Source organism: Aethalodelphis obliquidens, unplaced genomic scaffold (genome assembly GCF_003676395.1).
Source record: "Aethalodelphis obliquidens isolate GAN/ISIS:26980383/991018 unplaced genomic scaffold, ASM367639v1 scaffold39, whole genome shotgun sequence".
NCBI lineage: Eukaryota > Metazoa > Chordata > Mammalia > Artiodactyla > Delphinidae > Aethalodelphis > Aethalodelphis obliquidens.
In genome coordinates this window covers 17,466,543-17,491,784 of record NW_020837983.1, presented here as the reverse complement: position 1 = coordinate 17,491,784, position 25,242 = coordinate 17,466,543, and the positions used below count along the sequence as shown (strand labels likewise).

At 36.1% G+C, this 25,242-nt stretch overlaps 1 long non-coding RNA gene across 1 annotated transcript in view; it reads left to right on the top strand.

Annotated features, from left to right (window-relative positions):
* The window catches only part of LOC113633287 (uncharacterized), a 104,361-nt gene that overhangs the window by 71,006 nt on the left and 8,113 nt on the right, over positions 1 to 25,242 (top strand). The window contains exon 3 of the long non-coding RNA XR_003438132.1: positions 10,523 to 10,603. This is a non-coding gene — a long non-coding RNA (uncharacterized LOC113633287). The remainder of the gene's footprint in view (positions 1 to 10,522; positions 10,604 to 25,242) is intronic.

Sequence of the window (25,242 nt, the reverse complement as noted above, 5' to 3'; positions counted from 1 at the left end):
GGTGTGATGAATTGGGCGATTGGGATTGACATGTATGCACTGATGTGTATAAAATGGATGACTAATAAGAACCTGCTGTATAAAAAAAAAAAAGCTATTGTTACTAATATTAAAAGTTCAATCTTAAATATAAAAAAAAGAAAAAAAATTAAAGGATTTTTAAAATAGCCATTCATCTGTGATTAGGTTTTCCTATGCTTGGAATAAGCTTTTGGTCAGCAATAGGAATGCCTAAAGGAAAGTGCACCTAATTTTCTTATTTGTTCATTCAATTGATTCTACTTTGTGCCTATTACTGTGCTAATACTAGGATAAGGGTGAAAAGAGAATGACAAGACAAGCCACAACCTGGAAGAAAATCTTTGCAAAACTCATATCCGATAGAAGACTGGTGTACAAAATATATGAAGGACACTTAGAACTCAGCAAGAAGAAACCAAGCAACCCAGTTCGAAAGTGTGCAAAAGATCTGAACAGGCATGTCACCGAAGAAGATATACTTACAAATAATTATGTGAGATGATGCTCAAACTCATGTCATTAAGAAACTGCAAATTAAAACAACAATGAGATACCACCATACAACTATTAATGGTTAAATCCAAAACACTGATAACACCAAATACTGGCAAGGATATGGAGCAACAGGAATTCTCAGTCATTTCTGTTGGAAATGCAAAATGGTATAGCCACTTTGGAAATCTGACAGGGTCTTACAAAACTAAATGTAATCTTACCATAAGATCCAGCAATTGCACTCCTTCGTATTTATCTAGATGAGTTGAAAACTTATGTCCATACAAAATCCTGCACAAAAATGTTTATAACAGCTTTATTTATAATTGCCAAAACTTGGAAGCAATCAAGATGTCCTTCAACAGATGAATGGATAAATAAACCGTGGTACGTACATTGAAGGGAGTATTATTCAGCAATAAGTAGAAAAGAGCTATCAAGCCGTGGAAAGAAGTGAAGTGATCCTAACTGCATATTGCTAAAGTAAAGAAGCCAATCTGAATAGGTTACTTACTATATGAGCTTAACTGTAAGACATTCTGGGAAAGGGAAAACTATAGAGACTATAAAAAGATCAGTGGTTGCCAGGGCTTTGGAGGAAGAAAGGGAGGGATGACTAGATGGAAAATAGAAGATTATTAGTATAATGAAACTATTATATGTAATACTGCAATGATGGATACATAACATTATGCATTTTTAAAAACCCATAGAACTATACAATACAAAGAATGAACCTTAATATAAATTATGGCCTTTAGTTAATAATAGTGTATCAGTATTGGTTCATCAATTATAGCAAATGTATCACTGTTATGCAAGATGTTAATAATTGGGGAAACTGTATACAGAGTAGGGGGTGGGGAGAGAAGGTAGATGCAAACTATACTTTTTGCTCAAGTTTTCTCTAAACCAAAACTGCTCTAAAAAGTAGAATCAATTAAAGTTTGAAGACCGCTAACTTTTAGAATTGCGCTTTGGCAAGGACCAGTCATTCCTGGGCCATTTCTTTAAAAAAAAGGACAGAGTTTGAGTTAAGGGCATAAGCCTCTGTGAGAGACAATAATAGTTTATGTCACAGGTCTGTCATAGTATAATACACTATTTATTTTCTATATCATTCATTTTCTATACAGAAGACCCTTCCTGAATGGACCATGAATATGACTTTGATATGGACTCCTTTAATAGTAACTCTACAACTTCTTTTAAATTACCTTTTCTTCCCACAGTTTCTTTTAAATCACTTCAAATATAAAAATAATGGGAAATGCTTTCATGTTTTTGTCAAGATTAATGTACCCTTTGCCCCCCTTTATGAGGCTTTCGACTGGTACTTTAATTCTAAGGGAATGTACCCACCAGTTCTGGGATGTCTGCCCTGGGAGATTAGCTGGTGGTTGACTCCTTATTATACATACTCAGTCAGTCTATGATTGGCCAGAAAATTTCACATTATTTTTTACCACTTGAAAGCAAAAGGGGAGAAAAAATCCCCCAAACTCCTCAAATTGCTATTTCCAAGTGTCCAAGTGAAATTTCAAGTAACAATTGAGTTTGACCAGTTTAGTGCAACCCTGAAGCTCAAGCTGACTCTAAACCTGTCTTTAATCAAGTTAACCACAACATGCAGTCAGGGGTGAAATAGGCATTTGCTGTTATGTCCCTCCTTATCAATACAAAATGCTACTCAATTTCATAACTTTCCACAGCACTCAGCAGCCCCAACTTCCTCTTTTGCACCTCCCAACCCACTGCCAATGTAAATTATTGTGTAGTACCTGTATTTTTCAGGATAAATCATGAGAACAGAATTTTTTAGTGAGAACTTTTTTTCAGAACAACATGGAATTATTTTAAGGTGTGTTTCCAGCCGATAGTAAAAACGACTAACTAGAAACTTAGCTAAGTGGATGTTATGTTCCAAGAATTCAAGTCCTGAAGAAGGTTATTTTAATATCAAAAGAATGTTGACAGCATCTCTTAGTGACACAGATTCCATTCAAATCTCCCCTTTGCCGTGGGTTTGAAGTTGAGCCTCTGGTGACATTGAGATTTGTAATATCAAAGTTCTTTTAAACGACTAAGCAGGTATTATAATTTTCTTTTTTCCCCCCTGAAGGAGATGGTAAAAAGTTCCCCATCAGCTCATTTATAAAAAAGCCATTAGGAGAAGGAGGAAAGGAAGAATGGGGATAAAGCCCTTTAAAAAGAGGTAATAAATGATCACATTAGAACAGTAAGATATAAAATAAGGTCTCTGAATTTCTATTTTTAAAATAGCTTTATTTTTAAAAATTAAAAAATAAGTAGCTTTATTAAGATATAATTCACATTCAATACAATTCACCCATTTAAAGTATACAAGTCAATGTTTTTTGGCATGTTCACAGGATTGTTCAACCATCACCACAATCTAGTTTTAGAATATTTTCATCCTCACTAAAAGAAACCCCACACTCTTTAGCAGTATATCCCCATTCTCCTCTCTGCTTCCCCCCCACCCCACCCCATTCAATTCTAAGCAACCGCTAGTCTACTTTCTTTATAAATTTGCCTGTTCTGGACACTTTATATGAAAGTAATCATACAATATGTGGCCTTTTGTGACTGTTTTTCATCACTTAGCATATTGTAGCATGTATCAGTACTTAATTTCACTTTATAGATGAATAATATTGCATGTTACGGAATATCAAATTTTATTTATCGTTTCATCAGGTGATGGACATTTAGGTTATTTGAACTATTTGGCTATTAAAACTAATGCTGCTTTGAACGTTTGTATACAAGTTTTTGTGGGAATGTATGTTAATTTTAGGGGGGTAAATATTTAGGAGTAGAATCACTACATCATATGGTAATTCTGTGTTTATTTAAGGAAATGACAAATTGTTTTCCAAAGAAGCTGCACCATTTTACATTTCCACCAGCAATGAATGAGGGCTCCAATGTCTCCACATTCAATCTCTTTTATAAATTAACTTTCTCAAAAACAGAAAGAAATGAAGGAAGGGAGGGAGGGAGGGAGGGAGGAAATAAGTCAGCTGATGCTTTCCTGCTGATAAGGTCATTCTAATGATGGACTAGACCTTTTGGAGTCAGATATTATAAAAATAAAGGCAGAATTGCACTGACCATTTTTTTCCTACATTATCAGCCATGTTGCCTATGAAATCATAGGTAAATGATTCTAAATATTTTTTATGATATATGAAGAAACATAAAAATGCAAGAAAAAAAAACAGTGTTTACATATTCACACATATTTTCACACAGGCATGCACAGTAAAGAATATGGAAGAAAATATACCAGGGTTTTAATAATTGCTATATCTAGAAATCAAGGTTGCACATGGATTTTTTTCCCCCTCCTTTTGCTTATCTATAGGTATCTTTGTAGAAACAATAAGCATGTGTAGCTTTTTTGTTTTAAGGAAAAAGTATGATCCTTCTACCAGTGGGTCCCATAGCACTGGTTCTCAACCTGGCTGAACATTAGAATCACCAAAGGAGCTTTTAAGAAAAATACCAATGTCTTGACCCCCTTCCTTACAAATTCATATTCAGTTGATCTGGGATGATTCCAGTGTACAAGCAGAGTGAGAACTACACCCTTCGGTTCTCTGCTATCGCATTTGTTGAGTTTTGCTAGAAGGAAAAAAGCTTTCCTACAGGCTGACGGTCTCCTGTTGTGAGCTTAGTTGAGGCCATTTTATTTATGGTTTGCAAGGTATTATCTTTACTGGGTTACATCTGGAGAGGCTCCTTTAGTATCAAGAGGCTACTTCAAGAAACATGTGAAGAGGTGTCCCAAACTTTCTTCTGGCAAGTATCATGGGAAGATCAGTAACTTAAATGTTGAAATGAAACCATCTGGCACTTAAGGAGTTTTATACACAGAGTAAGGTGCAGTTTTTAAGCCAAAATAAAGCTGTCTTTGGCTTAATGAATAGTAATATTTAGACAATGATTTGTCATGCAGTCCTCTGCTGCATGGTAATGAGAGATGCATAGAAGTGGTCTGGGGATGGGAGAGAGAAGATGAAAGTAAACACTGAAGGCCTCAGTAAGGATATGCATCACTGAATATTCTATATCTATTGCCTTTTCCTTTTTATGTACAGTAGGTAGTTGGAGAGAAACTGGGTCCATTAAAATTCTTGATACTTGTATCTAGTGTGAAGTAACATACTTCTTGAATGAAGAACAAAGTAGTTAGCTTTCCGGCTGAATAATGGGGCAGTGTGACTTTATGTGTCTGTTACCTTCAGAACTAGGGATATTTGATGTTCCTGTCAGAAGGATCTACTCCTGAAGCATCTGAAGGCTTTTAACTTAAAATATTGGAAGCATACATCCTTTGACAAATCTCACTCTTAGCTCCTGTCTGGTCTCTGTTTGGTGGGGCAAGAAAACGGGTAAAGAGAATGGTTGTCTTAAATGGATAACCAGCAACCACCTACTGTATAGAACAGGGAGCTCTGCTCATTGTTATGTGGCAGCCTGGATGGGAGGGCAGTTTGGGGGGAGAATGCATACATGTATATGTTTTGCTTTTGCTGTGCACCTGAAACTATCACAACATTGTTAATTGGCTATACTCCAATATAAAGTTAAAAGTTAAAAGCCCACCCCCCCAAAAAAAAGAGAATGATTGTCTTTCTCTATGACAAGGGGAGAAAGTAGTACTGAATTAAGCAGCTCTTTTCACAAATGTCAGTTATTTTTAGAAGAATTATTTTCACCTTTTCATCCACAAACCAATTTTAATGAGTTTCAAGGTACCTGGTAGGTATGTGGGGAAAGCCAGTGATAAATGACATTATTCAGGCCTTTAAATTCTTATGATCCAGAAGAAAAAATACAAGTCCTTAAAAAATTAATAAACAAAGTAGAATTCATGAAAATGACATACAGTTCTGTAAAATTTCTAAGAATGAAGAGAGCACCTTTGGATGTTGAAGAGGTTTAATGTTTTTCTACTGTAATGTCAAAGCTGAGTTTTCCCCCACCTTTTAGAAAGTGGTGCCGGCTTTCAGATGAACCTGCAGTCCCTTCAGATTCAATTGCAAGACTTTGGTATATTCCTTTTTCTCACTGCATTGTTTACCATTACTATTTCTATATGATAAATGTCAGAAGTGTTTTGTTGTTTTGACCTTCTGGCTTCTGCTAAAAATAGCCAAATTACCAGTAAATTTAGAATGTTAATTCATAATCACATTGGATATTAATATCAAAGAAGATGCAAGATTCTTATCCTGGATAACTTTGAAAGTTTAAACTTTTTTTTTTAACGTTTTCCATATTAATGACTGTCAATCATGCTTTATCCATGGTTTATTTATTTATTTTGTATTGAAGTATATAATTAACTTACTATATTAGTTTCAGGTGTACAACATAGTAATTCAATATTTTTATACATTACAAAATGTTCACAATAAGTCTAGTTACCATCTGTCACCATACAGTTATTACCATATTATTGACTATATTCCCTAGGCTGAATTCCTATTCCTAATAATAGGAATGTTACTGACGTTTAAACTTCTTAATGTTTAAACATAATAATAATGATGTCTATCATTTATTGAGCTCTTTCACTTTGTTCCTTCCTCTGTGTTTATCTTGCTATAAGTGTATTACTTCATTTAATATTTAAAAACGTCCTATGTATAATTCTTCTAGCTTCATCTTCATTATAATTCCTGAAAATGCACATAATACCTTGTTTTTATTGACATACTTTTGTAAGCTACAACAACCGATGAAAAAACCTAGACAGGAAAGTGGTTGTTTCAGGAAGTCTCCTCCTCTCAGGAAGTCTGTTTCCTTGAGTGCTTCAAATTTTAGACTGACTCTATCTTCCGACTGTTTTTGAAGGATGTGTTCAGGGTTGTGAAGTCATTATTGTGGGTGGTTTTATTATGTCTACCTCTTTCAATCCCATGGGTCTCACAACCAGTTTTAACGATGATTTCTTGACTTCAAATTCTTTGGCCAAACATAATATGTGAATTCAACCCCTACCCCCATATAGTTATCAGTTTTGATTTCTCCCAGATGATTAATTTTCAACCATGACCTAGGACAGGCAATCCATTTTTCTTGCCAAATTTCCAGTCCAGTGGAAGAAACTTTTCTAGTCCCTACTAGGCTTTTGGTTTTATGCTGAGAGTGCACCTATAGCTTTCCACACCCCCAGGCCTGAAAATTCCTGTCTTTTTCCCCAACTCTCTACTCTTAGGTTAAAACCTCAGTGACTTAGAATATCCAGGTCCAGTGGCCTCATGGCCCATTTGGCTTTAGCGCCCATTCATTGCTCTGGCTTCAGATTGACTGTTCATTTCACGTGGTTTTTCTTTTTTGTTTTCAAGCATATATATGGATACGTATGTTTTCATGGCTGTTATATCCCATTCAGCAGTGCTGTGTTTGGAGCAAAGGGGAGGGAGAGGCTGATCAGTCGTAATGATCAAAGACCTCAACTTCATCTATATGGTACCACAAGCTAATTTGACTTTCTCTGTATTTTCAGCCTGCTTACTTTTTTCCCATTAAAGAAACCAGCAGGTCACATAGTCTGTCTTGAAAATGTAGCCTTATACCTGTTGCTCTTTATATGTCATGGTTGTCAGAGATGGCACTCGTGGAGGACAGGCACTGCACTACATGCAGACGTGTATTAGCATCACTGGAAAATGAAAATAACCTTAGTGTCCATGGTATTTCCAAGGATCCTGTTTGCAAGGAAAAATCTCTTTTTCTAAGTTGGCAACTTTATTTCATAGATTCAGACTCAAAATGCAGCTTTGTTTTTGGTTTGGCAGTGGTCATTGGTATCTTCATCTTATTTCTCTGCTTCTTTAGAAAAAACGAGAAGTTTTGTTCCCACTTTTGCTTGCTGTGACCAAATCTCAAGAAACTGGAGGATCCTTGGGCACTAGCCCAGCCATTAGCTGCAGTTGCTTGACTTAATAGTTGGTCAAATGTCACTCTCAAGCCAGAAATATAATAATGGGAATTTTTGTGTGTGTGTGGGGAGGAGGGGTAAAATTATGAACTATAAAACCAGAGTGACAGGAAGGTGCTAGGAGAAATGTTCAAAACACTGATGTGATTTATGAACATGTGGCAAGCAGATGTGGTGCAGTAATAGGGACCCCCATCTCCTTTTATAAATTTGGATCATATTTGTGTCTTTCCCGAATCCCCCCACCCCTAGGTTCATAATATGCTTTATTAACATTCTCTCCAGGGCATATGGATGACTAATAATTGTTGATGACAGAAATTTGGTTTTGGTAAGCTGCACAGTAAGAGATAAATACAGCGAGGCTCTTTTAACCTCTGTATATTAAGCTTATTAGAGTGAGGCTTCTTTGTAAGACGGCCTGTGTTGAGATTGTGTGTGATTTATGGAAATGTCACCAATGACCCTGGTTCTGGAAAAACTCTTAAAATCTCTTTTGTTGTAATCATCACTTGGGTTTCAGTGGTCACTAGGGAAAATCATTTGGGGAAAAAAACATAATCAAGAGTAGTTAAAATATGCTTCAAATAAAATAAATATTGGGTAGCTATCTAGGAATAAAAATACAAAGAACCTCTGAGATGAATGTTAGAAATAGAAATTTATTTGTAACTAATCCTAAATGTGGTGTGGAAGAGAAGCAAATGGATAGGGAAACACTGGAATATTGGCTTCTGATTCTCTTCCCAAAAGCCAATGACATGTCTGAAACCTTTAGATAAGCCTTTTAATTCTTTAAAACTTTGTTAAGAGAGCAAGTGTGCTGCATTTAGTATCTGTAATACAGTTTGAAAAAAATGTTTTAATAAAACAAAAAATTTTAAGACATTGCATCTGTGTGGCAAGAAATTCAAGCAGTACAAATGTGTTTATAGTGAAGAATTAATTTTTCTTTCATCCTTCTCAAGTCCTCAATTTTGCTTGTCTAGAAGCAACTGCTATTAGTTTGAACTTATTTAATAAAAGTCCTAATGTTATAAGTCAATCTTCCAAATAGGAATATTGAAATTTACCACAAATTGCATTTAGCATCCTGTACTATTCACACTGAGTTACTAGTCATTTGTAAAGCTAATATTTATAGCAAGATCATATAATTCCTACTTCACTCAAGTGATATGTTGAGGAAACTTAAAGTGGATAAAGGAAACAAAATTCAAAATAATGAGAATAATGTTAGAGGCCTGATGTTACTGATTTGGTGAATTTTTGCTGTGGGCCGGGACTTTGTCAGGCAGAACTAAAAGATCATACAGCTGAAACTCTTGATTTGCAATTTCCAAAACCCCTCCATTTCTCCCATCCAAGAGTATGGCCAGTAGTTGTCTGGAAGTTACAAAGACTGATGGCTAGATCAGGGCCTTCTACAAAGTGTTATAAGAATCAGCCTGGGCAAGTCTGCGCTTACCTTGTTGGGCTAAAGGAGAAGAAGAATCAAGAACCCCCATGCTTTACTTCATCCCGTCATTTTTCATTCAATTAGGATAAATTATAAAAACAGTAACAAAAACTAAAACACACAGGGTAATAATATCCTAATGTGTTTGAGAAATAATGCAGAAGATGGACTTAACCACCTCAAAAAAATTTGGGAAACTATTCAGGGGTCTAAATGGAAGTCTGGTACTTTGATTACCTAGACAAGTTTCCTTCAACTCTGTTCACATCATCAGCTTCCTTCTCACCTCTATCAGTAATGACTAGTAACTCAGTTTTATACCTGTTTCTTAGAAAATGTATAAGAAAGATTCTGTCACACAAAAAAAAAAAGAAAGAAAGAAAAGAAAAAGAAAAAACATTAGTGCTGTTGCATTCTTTGTGTCTTCAGAGGGTTTTGTCCTCAGTCTGAAACTAGGTTAAGACATTTATACTTGAATAGCTGGAAAGTGTCTTGATTCTTTTCTAAATTGAAGTGCCTTGGTGGTTGACAATTGAAGAATGATTTACAATTCCTGGAGTACTTTGTGCGTTTGGTTTTTAAAACCAGTTCTTAATATTCAAGCTACTTGGAAGTTAGAGGTTGAATAATAACTGGTTATTTCTAAAATGTGGAATTTGTACAGTTTTGAGTAAATGCCCAAACTGTGTTCTCAAAAATGTAAATTACCATATTCAATTGTCCTGGGAACTAATGGAGAAGCAGTAGGGTTTTTTCTCTAAATTATAAACTAGTTCAATATTAGAAAATTAAAACCTAAAGAAAGCAGATTTCCCTATGCAGATGTTATAGTCCTGATACAGTCCCCATTTGCTATAGTGTGGCCCTATGATAACACCATACACCTCCAGGTTTTACCAATGCATATCTTGAGAATAAGGGAGGGAGCCACAGCATCTCGTGTATCTTTTCAGAACAAAATCTAATGTTACATTAATCCAGACTTTCAAAAATAAATTCAAATATCCTGGTATTCCGTCAGTACAACAGTTTTGAATTATCCTAGCAATAAGACCAGCTGAATTCTTTACTGCGCTTAGCTAACATAAACAAAATAATGCCTGCCTCTCTTTATCTTTCCTGAAATCAGTCAATAAGTGTTGTATAAGCTGAAATAGCATTTTAATTAATGAGCATAAGCAGCCAGATAACTGAGAACTTGAAAACTGAGTTTATGTCTCACCTGATGTTCTATTCTTATCACCTACAACACTGCTAAATAAAACCTCTACTCATTCTTCCGTTGATTCTACAAATAATTATTTATACCCGCTATGTGTTAAATGTCTTGGTAGGAGCTGGGTGTTCAAAGACTTAAAAACAAACAAACAGATACACAAAATGAAATAAAACACCACTATCCCTGACTTTTAGTAGTTCCTATTGTGGAAACAAAAATATAACTACGTAATAAAAATATGACGCTATTACAGAGGTATGTACAAAATTGTATAGAAATACATCATAAAGCTACCTCTAGAGAAGCTAGAAAGAAATCACATAGACTGTCTCATGTTGGTGTTTTCCAGGTGTCAGAAAAGGATGCGCATAATGAAGGATGTGAGCAAGAATACAGAACTGTGAACTGAAATATTTGGGAACAGATATTGGTAAGGAGGCTTGGGTTCATATTACAGAGTGTTCTCTATATTATGTTAAGAAATGTACTTACATTCACTCTAAATAATGAAGAGTCTTTTAAGGCTTATGAGTAGAGGAGCTGAGAAGATCAGATTTGGATGTGTACAAACCACTCAGAGTTATAAACAATAAATTCCGGGCAACAAGACTTTAACAGGGAGAAACAAACAGGGCACTACTGAAAAGATGAAAACCTGAACCAAGAAAACTGCAGTGGGGATGAAGAGGAAGGGGATGGAGATTAAGTTCCTCAGCCCTGAGACACGACAGTATTTATCCATGCCTGTGTCCATCCATGCCCCTCCCTCAGCAAGCTCTCCTCTAAACTGTTCCCATATTCTACAAGTTTACCATTTACCCCTATAAAAATTATGATGTATTTCAGGCATACAGAGGCAATAAGGACTAATGTAATAAAACACCTGTGAAACCACTACCCTGTTTAGGAAATAAAGCATTAATACCGATGAAGGCTTCTGTGTGGCTGTCCATGTTGCTACATGCAGCTTTTGTTCTTTGATTTTTATTGCTTAGCAGTGTTTTACTGTATAAACCTACCAAGATTTATTCATTCATCTCTTGTAAATACCTTTAGAATGTTTCCAGTTTTTTGCTGTTACATGCAATGCTGCTATAAAAATTATTGTTTTGTCACTTTCTATACATGTGTGAGGTTTTCTAGGTATGAACACAGGAACAGAATCCCTGTTCGAATCTGCATTTTCACTTTCATTAGGTATCAACACATTGTTCTCCAAAGTAATTATACCCATTACACTCTCACCAGCAAATTTTAAAAATTAAATTAAATTTTAAAATAAATAAAACAAAAACTCTTGGTGTTTTGCAACTTCACCAATACTCAGTATTGTCAGACTTTCAAGTTGTTGCCAGATTGTGTCAGGACTTTTAAGCTGCTGAGGGTTCTTTGGCTTTTGCTCTAAGTAAGATGGGAAGCCACTGGAGGATTTTGAATAGAAGGATGAAATGATCTGACTAAGCAGGATCATTCTGGCCACCGGGTTGAAAAGAGACTATACGGAGGTAAAGGGATAGAACCTGTGAGACTAGTTAAGTGGCTGTTGCACTAATCTATTCAAAATATGATGGAGGATTAAACCAAGGTAGTGGCAGTGGGGGAGTGAGAACTGAAAACATATCCAGACTCTAGATACATTTAGAATGTGGCAACATTTTGAAAGTAAAGACAGTGGATTTGCTGTTAGTGTGTGAGAGACTCCAAGGTTTTAGCATGAGTAACTGAAAGAATCCAGTTGCTGTCTACTAAGATGCGGAGGAATGCAGAAGGAACAGGTTTGGAGGAAAGATCAGGAATCAGCTTTGGGCTTGATACGTTTGAGAAGAATATTAGATCTCCACTTGAATATAGGGAAGTTTAGAATTAAGATGATAGTTCAGAACTAGAGTGTAAATTTTGGGGACTTTATCATATAGACAGTATTTAAAGTCCTGAGACTAGTAGAGGTCACCAAAAGAGTATTGTAGTCAGAGAAGGTCCGTGAACTGAGCCCCATATTTATTTATTTATTTATTTGCGGTACGCGGGCCTCTCACTGCTGTGGCCTCTCCCGTTGCGGAGCACAGGCTCTGGACGCGCAGGCTCAGCGGCCATGGCTCACGGGCCCAGCCGCTCTGCGGCATGTGGGATCTTCCCAGACCGGGTCACGAACCCGTGTCCCCTGCATCGGCAGGTGGACTCTCAACCACTGCGCCACCAGGGAAGCCCTGAGCCCCATAATTAATGGGAGATAAGAGAAACTAGCAAAAGAAACAGGAAACAGAGGAGGAAAGCTAAGACAGTGGCTGTGCCAGAAGTCACAGAAAATGTGTCCCCTGTTGCTGGTAGATCAAGTGGGTTGAGAACTGAGATATGATCGTTAGATTTAGCAGCATGAAAGTTATCGCTGATTTCTCAGCAGAAGTTTTAGAGTTGTGGTGTGGGTGAAAGCTCAACTAGAGCATTTTATGAGAGAACAAGGAGAGGAATTAATTATTCTTTGTATTATTTTTGCTGTAAAGGGGAGTAGGGAAATAGGGCTCCAGCTGAATGGTGGATTGGGGATAAAAGAGTTTTTTTTTTTAATATTGGGAATGTATTTAGCATATTTATGTGCTGTGGGATGATCCAAAAAAGAAGTAAAAAATGATGATGCAATAGCGAGACGAGACATTCTGGAGGGATGTCCTTGAGTAGGTGGAAGGAGATGGGACTAGTGGACAAGTAAAAGGAGTATGGATAGTTATTTCATCAGTTGTGGCCAAAGGGAAGGCAGAATAAATGGGCATGGATGTGGGCTGAGGGATAGAAGTGATGGTGGGAGTGTGTAGAGTTGATGGTTTCTCAGTGAAATAGGAAATAAGCATCAGCTGAGAGTGTGGAAGAGGGAGAGGTGTTAGAAGTTTTAGTAGCGAGGATAAGGTATGGAGTAGTGACCTAGGAGAAACACACTGGGAATTATTCTTTCTGATATTTAATATGTCTTTGATTATTTCAGTAAACTGGTCTCCTACTTTCTGTCCTTGCCCCAAATTGATTCTTTTTAAACAAGATTATGTCACTCTACTCAAAACCTTCCAATAGGTACACATCTTGCTCAGAGTCAAAGTTCCTCATATCTCCTACAAGGCTCTACACTATCTGTACCCAAATTGCCTCTCTAAACTCACCTACAACTGCTTTTTCTTCTGCTCACATCATCAAGGCAGGAAACTGTGTCTATTTTGTTCACTACTATATCCCCAGCAATTAGAACAGCGCCTAGAACATAATATGAGTAGGTACTCTAAATATTAGTTCGGTAAATGAAGTGGCAGAATTTTAGTGGTAAACTAAGAAGAATATAAGCAAAGTCATCCAAATTACAGCCTTTTCTAAACTTGTTGGCTTTGTTGGGACATATGGGTAATGATGTCTTTTTTTCTTATTAACTCGGACAATTTGGGGCCAGACAAGTATTGTGTTATTTAAATGCTGCTGAAACTTGCATATATCTTTGACTCAAAAAATTTAAGAGATGGCAGTTCAGGATATTTTTTGTCCTGCATGTTGAGGTACATAAAGTTTATACTTCATGTATGTTTATATTTAGGCATGGGCTAACATAATCTAATGTCATTCAATGCAACAAACAGCCAAGGTGGATAAAAGTATGAAATTTGCTGTTAGGGATGTTGTTGAATAGGTTATGGTTGTTGTTCTTTTTACATTTCATTATCCTCCCATTATGAGACTAAAAGGAGAAAATTCTTCATAGTCCTAGACTGAGGAATAGTGTTTCTTTTATCATTATTTTATGAATATTGCAAATCATGTTAACTGATTCTGTTCCTTTCTTTTCCTTGGCTGTTAGGACATGTAGACACAGGGAGAAGTTAACTACCAATGCATTGCAGTTCTCAAGGATTTATACTGCCCACATTCAGACACTCTCCTTACTTTCTCCCCACCACCCACCCCACACCAATCTGCTAATACAGTTAGCACTCTGGGATCTGCAGAACCCTTCCCTTTCTAATTTCTGTTTGTTTGGTTTTTTTTCTCCCAATGCTGCTAGTATGAAATTGATGGTGAACGCTTATCAGATTAAATTTATGTGAAATAAGGATAATAGAAGAGACAAGAGCCTCAGAAACAGAAAAATGAAAGAGTAATATCTCACCCTGGTCATCTTAATGAATGTTAAGAATGAGGAAGGGGCAGATATAAGAAGAACAAAGGAAAAGGTAGACTAGAAAAAAGAAACAAGAAAGAACAAGAACCTCAAAGAGGGTAGGATAATTGCACATTTATCTTCTTTTAGAGTCCAAAAACAGATTGTGTCAGAGGTGGGAAGCACCTGCTCATCTATGTCTCCTGTCACCACACACCTTCCTTTCCCACCCCATTTTGAGCCAAAGCTATCAGGGTCAGCAGAATTAAACTAGCATGAGAACACCAGTCTCTACTTCTTGTCATTTTTTATTCTGTTCTTTTTTCTACTTTTACTTAAGAAGTTAAATGTTTTAGCTCAGACTCTGCTATAAATTTTTTCTGTGTCATGCCACTAGGCTGCAGAACATGATTGTTCTGGAGAAGATTCTCTCAGTAAGTTGATATTTTAGCAATATTCACCTCCTATTTCACCAAGGTTCTTCTTAGGAACAAGGACTATAGCAGGTGTATTCTCTGTAATTTTAGAGCTAAAACTCATTTTAGGAGAACTTTAAGGTGAATATGTTTTTCAAAGGAATTTGTCTCTCCTTAGAAGAAGACTTAAATTGATTAAGCATAGAGACTATAATAATCACAAAAACACATATAAAGCATTTATATGTATCAGGTGCTGCTCTCAGCATTTCACATGAATTAATTAATTCAATCCTTACAACAATCCTGTAAGGCAAGTACTATTACTATCCCCAATTTAGCGATGAGGAAACTATGACATGCCCAAGGTCCTGCAACCTGTAACCAGAGTACCCAGGACTCACACCAAGGGAGTCTGGCTCTACAGCTTGGGCTCTTAACTACTCCATTAGACTCAGGTAAACTTTTGTTGGATGAATAAATGGGTGAATTAAAAATGAAAGGATAGTTAAATTCAGGTTTTTTAGATACATTTCTTGATACATATTTTGTTGAACTAGGAGCCTTGGTGTATGTGAGTTTTAAATTAATATCTAGAGATCCAGAAAAACACAAAAAAACTCTATACCTGCGTGAGTGAATGTGTGTAAGTATGTCTGTGTTGTTGTTTAATATTGGAAGGTTTGCACACTAGATATTTTTTGAGGACTCTTGGAGAATTGGGACTAAAATTGGACCTAGCAATCATAAGACAACTTAGAAGAAGAATCGGGGCTAACAATTTAAGAACCTCCAGAAAGTAAACAGAGAATGTGGATTGAAAACAAATTATTTTATTTTGGTAACTGATTGAATGTTTTTGGAAATAAGACTTAGTAGCCCTTTCTTTCTTATCTTTCTTTGGTCTGGCCAAGGAGAGGGTAATGATACATAAGCCCAGAAAATATTGAGAGAAGGATTATGTATGATTTTGGTGAATTTGTACCTTGCTAGAAGACTTTGTGTATAAGGCTGCTCTATCAGAGTTCATAGAACCATTTGCAGAAGGAATCTGATAGTACACGGCACTGGGCTCATACAGTTCTTTGGATTCTATAAGGCAACACCACCATTGTGATAGGTATGTTTTTGAACAATTAAAGTGATGGATTTGATATTTTGAAAAGCTGAGAAGTCAGTTGGGCTCTTTTGTTTTTAACTAACAGTGCTTTCCAAGTTGAGAGGGAGGTAGATTTTTTTTCAATATGTGATGTATGTGTCTTCTTAAAAGCCATTATCAATGTAGAATGGAACTGTACCCTTGTAGGGCAGCACAAGTTAGATATAATAGTATTCTTTGTTAAGTTTCAAGTTAGTCAGCATGAACTGTAAACTTGCTAGGGTGGATATCCTGGGATATTTAACCCACATATTGCTGCTCAACATTATCTTCTTAGTCTTTTGCTGGTGCAGTAATTTTCATAGGACCTAGAAATATGATCCATCCCCATTGCTTCCATCGTGTTAGATATGACCCTTCCCCCAACCTTTCTAGATTGTGACATCAGATAGATTGTTTTCTTTTCAGCTTTGTGTCATCTATAAATTTGATGAGCTTGCCTTTTCCACGTTATAGAGACATACATCAAATAAGGAAGAGTTATGGGCAGAACATTATAGTTCTTTGGCAATAATAAGCAAAAGCTACAACTTATTAAGAAATTTTTAAGCTAAACAACTAATTTTTGGACTGACCTACTCATCTTAAATGTGGTGATTATTTTTAATGCCAGCTAGGAGATTAATAAAAGACATATTAGAGACAGTAGAATGCATTAAGATATGTTATGGTTATGTGAGATGAAAATCTAATATTTTGAAAGAAAATGAAACTTCAAAATTGAATTTTAATACATCTAAAAGAAATTACATTAAACCATCTTTGCAAATTATTGCATCCTTTACAGTGTATAAATAACAAAGAACAGGTACTCAGTAAGCATTAGATGACTGAATAAAAATAATAAAATGAAGGCTACCTTCCTTGAAATTAGTTTATTAGTAAGATAGGCATTCTTTAAAACGTACCTAGAGGGCTGCATTTTTTGCATAATGCTTTCACTTTAAAACTGTTCTTATTGTGTCACTCTCATACACACAACCTTTCAGTGGCTTTCTGTTCCCTACCCAATTATTTGCATGGATTCTAAGCCTTTCTATAATTTGACTTCAACCTGTGTGCCCTGTCTCCATGCCCACTAACTTGCTTCTTCCTTTATAATTAAGACAGTCTCCTCATTGTACCCCAGACACACCACGTGCCCAGTCTTGTTAACTTGGTTCAAGTCCTCCAGGCCTAATGCTTTTTGCTTTCCGGTAAATTTATCCAAATCTTGTCCATTCTTCAAAGCCCAGCTCAATTCCCACCCTCTCCCTAGCAAGTTTTCCACTATAGCTCCAGTCTTCATCTGTCTCCCTCTTCTCTGACATCGTTCAATTATTCATTCAATGACTATTTGGATGCTAAGTGCCCAACATTGTGCCAGCATCAGGTATAAAAGACATTGTGCCTGCTTTTGTAGTCAGACTGTCTGCATTTGAATTCTTACTATGAAATGTAGTAGCTTTTTGACCTTAGCAATATCTTAACCTCCTTACACCTCTATTTCCTCATTTTTAAAATGGGGTAATAATAATACCTATGTGGTTGTTGTTACTGCAGAAGATAATTATTTAAAGCTTTAAGAGCAGTGCTTTATTCAGCAAAATGTTTAATGAATGCTTGTTGTTTTGTTATTGGAGACAGAATAATAGTAAACAGTCAATTGCAATTGAGAGTAATGAGTGCATTGATAGAATTGGGCACAGGATTCTGTGAAACCTGGGGCATGTAACCTAACCTTCGAGATCAGGACAAGTTTCCTGGAGGAAGTGATTCCTAAGCTGAGGTCTGAAGCATGAGTAAAACACCTACAGCCCTCAACTGTCTGTACCAATCAGCAACTGTATGCTCAACTTTATATGTAACAGCTTACTTTCATAAGTTTCCAAGGACTGTTCTTCATGGAATTGGTCTTAGTGAACCCATTCTTTATTCATAATGCTGCACACACAATTCTTTCCCCCAAACAGAACCCATACCCCCACCCACACCCAGCATTCTTGGGAAAATTTAAATATAAGATAGGTGTTTTCACCATGGAATTAGGAATTAGCAATGTGATTTAAAAACAAATAAAATGTAATTTCAAGTCAGTAATTTCACATTGAAACTGAAATTTTCCTGATGGCTAGAACCCAATCTCATCGAATGACTAAAGGTCATAGTCTCTTCTTGGCTCATTTTTTATTTTTACCAGGGCCTCAATTACTAGAGTCACTAACCTCCATGCTTCTCAATGCCCACAGGCAACTCAGTTATACAGAGTATGGCCTCTTGCTCTATGCTCGGCTACCCAAGTTATTTTGGAATCTGTCCATTATTACCTAATGAGGGGAAAAGAAACAAACTGCATCCCATGTCTTTGGCATCTGCCATCTTAATTTTTTTCCTCCCTTCTTTCTCATCATATTATTATACATACTTTCTTGCTACTATTGTTTCATGCATCTCAATGTTGTCTTCAACCCTGCCTGCTTCCTCCCCTTACTCAGATAGATTGTAAACTAGTTGAGGACAGGAACCATGAACTGCTGCTACACCCAGCCCTGCAGGATGGATGTGCCCTCTTAATTCCAGGGTACCATCCTCACAAAGCAAATCTGAATGTCCCCCTGGAACTGAGCAATGTGGCAACCCCAGGACTCCATGCGAGAGTCCTTTTGTATTTTCCCAGTGTATCCAAGGTAGTCAATCAATAAATATAGATTGTTTAACTGATTATTGATTGTTTAAAGCTACAAGCTCATGTTTTATGCTTCTATAATCAATAAGCATTTTAAATCTTCCATAAGCTTTTCATCTCTAATATTTTAAATATTTTTCTAATAATCTGTAATCCATTTTAAACAATCAGAATAAATGTTAGCCCAGTATTAAAACATTTAAACAAATCTATTTTTTAAGGACCTAGATATTTATGTCAGTGTAAAATATCTATTTTTAATTAATAAATGTATTTGGATCTGTCTCAGTAATAAATCCATTAGATTAAATAAGATTTGGATATTAATAGCACAAATTTACGAGATTTTAATTTTTACTTGTAACACTTCACAAAATATTCTTTGGGTATTTATAAAACAGTAATGAAGGCAAAACACTTCTTTGAATATATATCTCATTTAAAAATGAAATATTTAACCAGTATGTCTTGGACTAACACCAAAATGGGTAATTCTGGAAATAACCGCAAAATGATAAAATATACAACTGCTTGGTGGTTTCCCTCTTTTGTATAATTTCATAATTTACTGCATTTTCTCCACAACTGACCAAATGGAGATTTTTCTCTGAATTTTAAAGAGTAAGCAGACAATTATATTCAAGTAAAGATGTTAAAAAAAAAATAAAAATAAAGAGGAAGCAGAATGCGAAAATCACAAAATTCAGAACTTAAACATTTTAAATAAGTGACCTCAGAGTTCACAGATCCACTTATAAAGTGTATTCGCTATAAATTATTTTATAAGGAAGCAAATGCTATAATGACCCTACATTTGGAATCAATTGAAATGCACAAGTGCTTTTAGGTTGACTTTTGAACTCCTCTGATTTGTGACACAGATAAGAGTAAATGATGGACTGATGAATTTGTGCAGTTTCTTGGCAAGTTAAGGAATATGGTAAAGTAAATAGTTGATTTCAGGCTACTTTAAGTGTATTAAGCACTTTAAACTCTTTGTTCAGATATGAAGGCCTGTCCCTGGTACTTGAGGAATGTTTTCAGCTTCTTAGTTTTCCTTGAACTTGTGTCCCAAGTCAGGGAGTCTTTGATTGTCCATCTTGATATAAACTTTGCCTCTTGTTTATGTCCTCTAACCTTGACTGTTTGCAGGACTGTGGCCTTGTCTTAATTGCTGCTACCTACAAGTGAATTTTAAGTTTGCCATTCTGATCAAGAGATCAATTTACTTGTCCTAGAGCTGCTCCACCCCAGATTGACTGTCAAGTGTGCATGTATGCACATACATATGTAATTTTGTTTGTGTGTTTGTCGTCATGAATGGTAGAGAAAAAGAATAAAGCTAAAATGCATCATCTGCTCCCTATATGTACTTCCTATAAGGTGCTTCCCTTATTTTCTTTAATCTTCACAGTTTATGAACAGAAAATATACTTGCCCAATTAAAGCATATGTAAGGAATATACATAAGGAAACAAATGAGACAGAGGCCACATATGTTAGTTAAAGTTACACAAATCAAAAGTGTGGAGCCAGAATTTATACACAGGACTCTATACTGTTTTCTGAAGAATGTTTCTCAAAGTCTACTTGCAGCAGAATCTCCTCAGGCACTTGTTTAAAATGCACATTTATGGTTCCCGCCCCTCCCTGCCTCATGGAAACCTAGGGATAGATCCCAGAAACACTGCCCTAGCGTGTCCAGAAAATTCAAGGAACGATAGACTTTTTTTTTTTAACGATAGACATTTAAATGATCAAGAAATACTGGAATAAAGGATCTGAAAACTCAAATGACTTTTCCACTTGAAAAGTATTTTATGAAAGTGCCAGGCACCTGAAAATAAGGGTTTATAGTGACAAATGTCCTTTCGGGGATGATTATGGCTTTATGCAAAGTTGATGCCAATAAATCTTTTCTACAAAGCTCAAGTCTCAGTCCAGCCTGGCAGTAAATCATTTTACCTGGCACTGCAATTCCAAAAGGAAAGCCAGTGAGGACAATTTTATGAATGTTGCTTTCCTGGCACTAGCTATTCGAAGATTAGTTGCATTGGCATAATTTTTTTCTCATAACCTGTTTTTAAATTGAGAATAGAAAAATATAGTCATTCATCTATGTAGAAAATTATAAAGACTGGAAATGAGGAAATAAACCAGAGTCTAAGACATCCAAAAGGAAATCATCATTCTATGCATTAAATGAGCAAGGTTGTTGTTGTTGTTGTTGTCGTTGTTTTTCCTGTATGCGGGTCTCTCACTGTTGTGGCCTCTCCTGTTGCGGAGCACAGGCTCCGGACGCGCAGGCTCAGCGGCCATGGCTCACGGGCCCAGCCGCTCCGCGGCATGTGGGATCCTCCCAGACCAGGGCACGAACCCGTGTCCCCTGCATTGGCAGGCGGACCCTCAACCACTGCGCCACCAGGGAAGCCCTGTTGTTGTTTTGATGAATAAAGTGAAGGTATATCACATTAACATTCAATGAGACACCAAAAGAAAAGAATGTTAATTTACAAAAAGGACCTTATTAACCTACTAGGTTATCAAGAACTTCTAAAGCATTTTTTTCAAAGAGAGGTGATCTGATCTTCTTTTTTCTCACTATTTCACCTTAAAACTGGTTTTGAATAAGGCCTACTGTTCTTTAAAAATTCTAATATTGCCAGAATCTCAATATATGTTAAGTTTCTAGACTAAATTCACCATTAAGGAAAGAGTTGGGAATTCCTTGTCAATCCAGGGATTAGGACTCAGCGCGTTCACTGCTGTGGCCTGGGTTCAATCCCTGTTCAGGGAACTAAGGTCCCAGAACTAAAATCACAAACTGTGCAGCACAGCCAAAAAACCAAAACACAACAAAACAACAACAACAACAAAAAAGGAAAGAGTGCTTCTGCAAAGGCATTTAGTTTTCAAAAAAAAGAAAAAGTCAAGTTTAAAAACAGCTGGTAGCAAAGAAAAGTATCAGAATGCCAAGTAATAGCTGACCAGAACTAATATTAATAATTCGTAACTAATATTAATAAGAAATGGAGGGAGGAAGGAAGCTGGTCCATTGACTATAGAAAGGAAAGAATATGAATTAACAGATGCACACTACTATTTATAAGATAGATAAACAACAAGGACCTACTGTATAGCACAGGGAACTAGATTCAGTATCTTGTAATAACCTATAATGGAAAAGAATCTGAAAAAATATATATTTACATATATATATACATATATATATATATATATAAAACTGAATCACTTTGCTGTACACCTGAAACATCATAAATCAACTAAACTTCAATTTTTAAAAAAAGACTATGTTTGAATTCAAATGTTACTAATTTGGGGAGGAGGGGAAAGCCTGATATCAAGATTGGCTCAGCATCCGAAAAAGTCATGAAATAATCATATCAAGTCTTGTGTGAATCGGGCACACAAACCTAAGAGGTGAAGGAGGTTTCCTGATTCAGGCTGATTGGAGCCAGAAAATGAATGATCTAACTTAGAGACTTTTCTAATTTTCTTTTTTTTTTTTAAACGTCTTTATTGGAGTATAATTGCTTTACAATGTTGTGTTAGTTTCTACTGTATAACAAAGTGAATCAGCTATATGTATATATATATCCCCATATCCCCTCCCTCTTGCGTCTCCCTCCCACCCTCCCTATCCCACCCCTCTAGGTGGTCACAAAGCACCGAGCTGAGAGAGTAGCACTGACATATATACACTACCAAATGTAAAACAGATAGCTAGTGGGAAGCAGCTGCATAGCACAAGGAAATCAGCTCGGTGCTTTGAGACTTTCCTAATTTTCTGATTATGGATGCATAGGAATGAGTGAAATTATAATTTTTTTTTTTCACTTTTCAACAATCTTTCAAAAAGTATAACAAGATAATTTCATCCCATCCTGACAAGTTGGAAGTGTATGAGAGGGAGAGAGGCCGGCATCCTTTCTTGGCTCACCTTGGAGTTTCTCTGGCTGGGCTTATTCAGTCAGAATGGGAGGGGCAGGCAAAAAACTACCAAGAGCTGAATGCAATAGTTTATTTTGATTAAAGGCTTTATTCATGAAGCAGGTGATAAGAAGGATGGAAACACTCAAAGAGCCAGGTTGCCTGCCTGGTCATACCAATCCAGCCACATAGGCATAAAGGCAGTGTATGAGTCAAAGATGAAAACAGATCAAGCCTGTCAGCCTCCACTCATTCACCTGGCCACCTTGAGTATTGGTTATTATTCTAGCTCCTCTGTATTCTCTCTTTGGGGTCACTTTCCATATTTCTGTTGATTAGATACTGCCTATCAGAGAAACTCTGGGGAAATAGGAAAAAAAGCAACTTGACTGTTGCTTGTATTTTTAAAATATGAAGACTTTCCAAATATTCTATTTGCAGAATCAATTTATAACCCCCGCAATCACCAGGGCAAGGCAATTAAACTTTCCTTCTTCACAAGTATCAATCTGCCCTTTTGTTACTTCATTTCACCTTCAGTGCTGCTTGTGATGCTCCTTTTCGTGTAATTTTCTCTGAGGAAGATGCTAGAGAAGTGGGACATCATGGGATCTTCCAGAGGATCTGATGATGTGGTGACGATGGTCTCTGGCCCTGCTGGTGGTAGTCAAAACTCAACACAGGAGTATGACATCCCAAGCAGGAAGCCACACTTGTCAAGGGACCAGCCACTAATGATTAATCCAGATTTGCTCTTGGCACCACAAGATTCCTCTTCTGGTCTTGTTTTGCATGCAGGACAGCCCAGAGGAGCCTGATATTTTCTGTGGAAAATCACTGATTGAATTTTCCTCAAGGCTAATTGATAATTGGCTAATTTCCTTTCCTTCATTCAGGCAATTGTTCTTCATCACTAAGAAGTTTCCTGCTGAGTTAATGTGCCCACTTTTATATTTTAATATTTAGAATCAGTACATGTTCACTTGCTTTACCATCTTGAAAACTATATTTTATAATCTTAATGTAAATTATGCTTTATGAATCCTAAACAAAACTGACAGAAGTCTGTAATTGATTAAACCCATCTTTTGGAAGATGGGTTAAATAAATATTGGACTTCCCTGGTGGTGCAGTGGTTGGGAATCCGCTTGCCAATGCAGGGGACATGGGTTTGATCCCTGGTCCGGGAAGATCCCACATGCTGTGGAGCGACTAAGCCCGTGCGCCACAACTACCAAGCCTGCACTCTAGAGCCCGTGAGCCAGGGGCTCTAGATGGGTTTCAACACCCATCTTTTGAAAGTCCCACACTTTCGAGTTTTTAAAAAATGTTACTGATCTAATACCTGATTTTCAAAAATGAAGTTAACTAAGATAATATGATTGACACTTTTTTCAGCTTACTTAATATTTTAAGCATTTATTTGCACAACTGTCCATTCTGATAACAATTAATTATGGTTGCCCTGATGCCACATGAATATTTGAACCAGTCATAATAAATCATATTAAATATTATTTATGATTAATTAATTTGAATATTTGCTTCTATTTAGTATGAAACTGAATTAAAATATGCTAATAAAAGGTAAGAGATAAAAAATTAGAAATGTTTATGAATATGTGCATGAAAATCAATATTACCATTTTTCAAAGAGAAACAAATACATAAAATATAATGCCTTTAAGCATGGCCTTTAGCATCAAACTGATCTCACTACCTGTTCTGAGTACTAGCTGTGTGTCCCCAGGCCCTTTTAAATTCTCAGTTTTTCTCATCTGGAAAATAGGAGGAAATAATAGTGTTTGTAGGGATTAGATAACATTTGTAAAGCAGTTAATGCTCAACACATAATGATAACAATAATTGGTAGTTACTGAACAGTATGTTGATACTTACATTTTTATTTTTCAAAGTAGTAATCTCAAAAAAATTTTGTGCACTATTGGAACTTATGAAAAGCCGAATTATTAAGAGCAAAATCTCTCCCTTGTGTCTGTTTGAGTTGAGGAGTATTATACTCTGGAAACTGAAGGACTTAATCAAAATAAGTCTGTGGGAAAAGACTCAAGCTGCTTAAGATAGTGGAATGAAACTTCAAACTTATCATGTACCCAAGCAAACTCTTCTCCACACTCCTGCCCTGTACCTGTTCCTTCCATGGTTTTCCCCATTTCAATCCATGGTAAATTCATTCTTCTAGGTGCTCAAACTAAAAACATCAAGAGTTATCCTTGACTCCTTTTTTCTTTTACTTGCCACATCCAATCCATCTACAAATCCTGATGGCTCTCCCTTCAAAAATATTGATACTTGACTACTTATCTCCACATCCTCTGCTATTCTACCCTGCTCTAACCTGAAGCACAAAAAATTAAATCCTGTCTTAATTTGCATTTCTGTAAATATACATAAGTATTAAAATATTCATTACTACTTTTTCCATTTTATGCATTGAAAATTATCTTCAAAAATTTATCTATAGGTATCTTAAAGTAAGAACCTCAAAATAAATAATACTAATTATTTTATGGCATAGCCTTGCTCTTCATAAATAATGCAGTTAAAAATATCATATAACTTTTATTCAAATAAGTCATAGTGTAAAAATGTAGTAATTGCAAACCTCTAAATTACCATTTAATGATCAGTATTTATCAGTACAAAATGTACTGCATCAAACTAGCTTTTTTTTCTGTCATTAACTATGGGATGACTCTTTACTTTGTTAAGATCATTTCTCTAT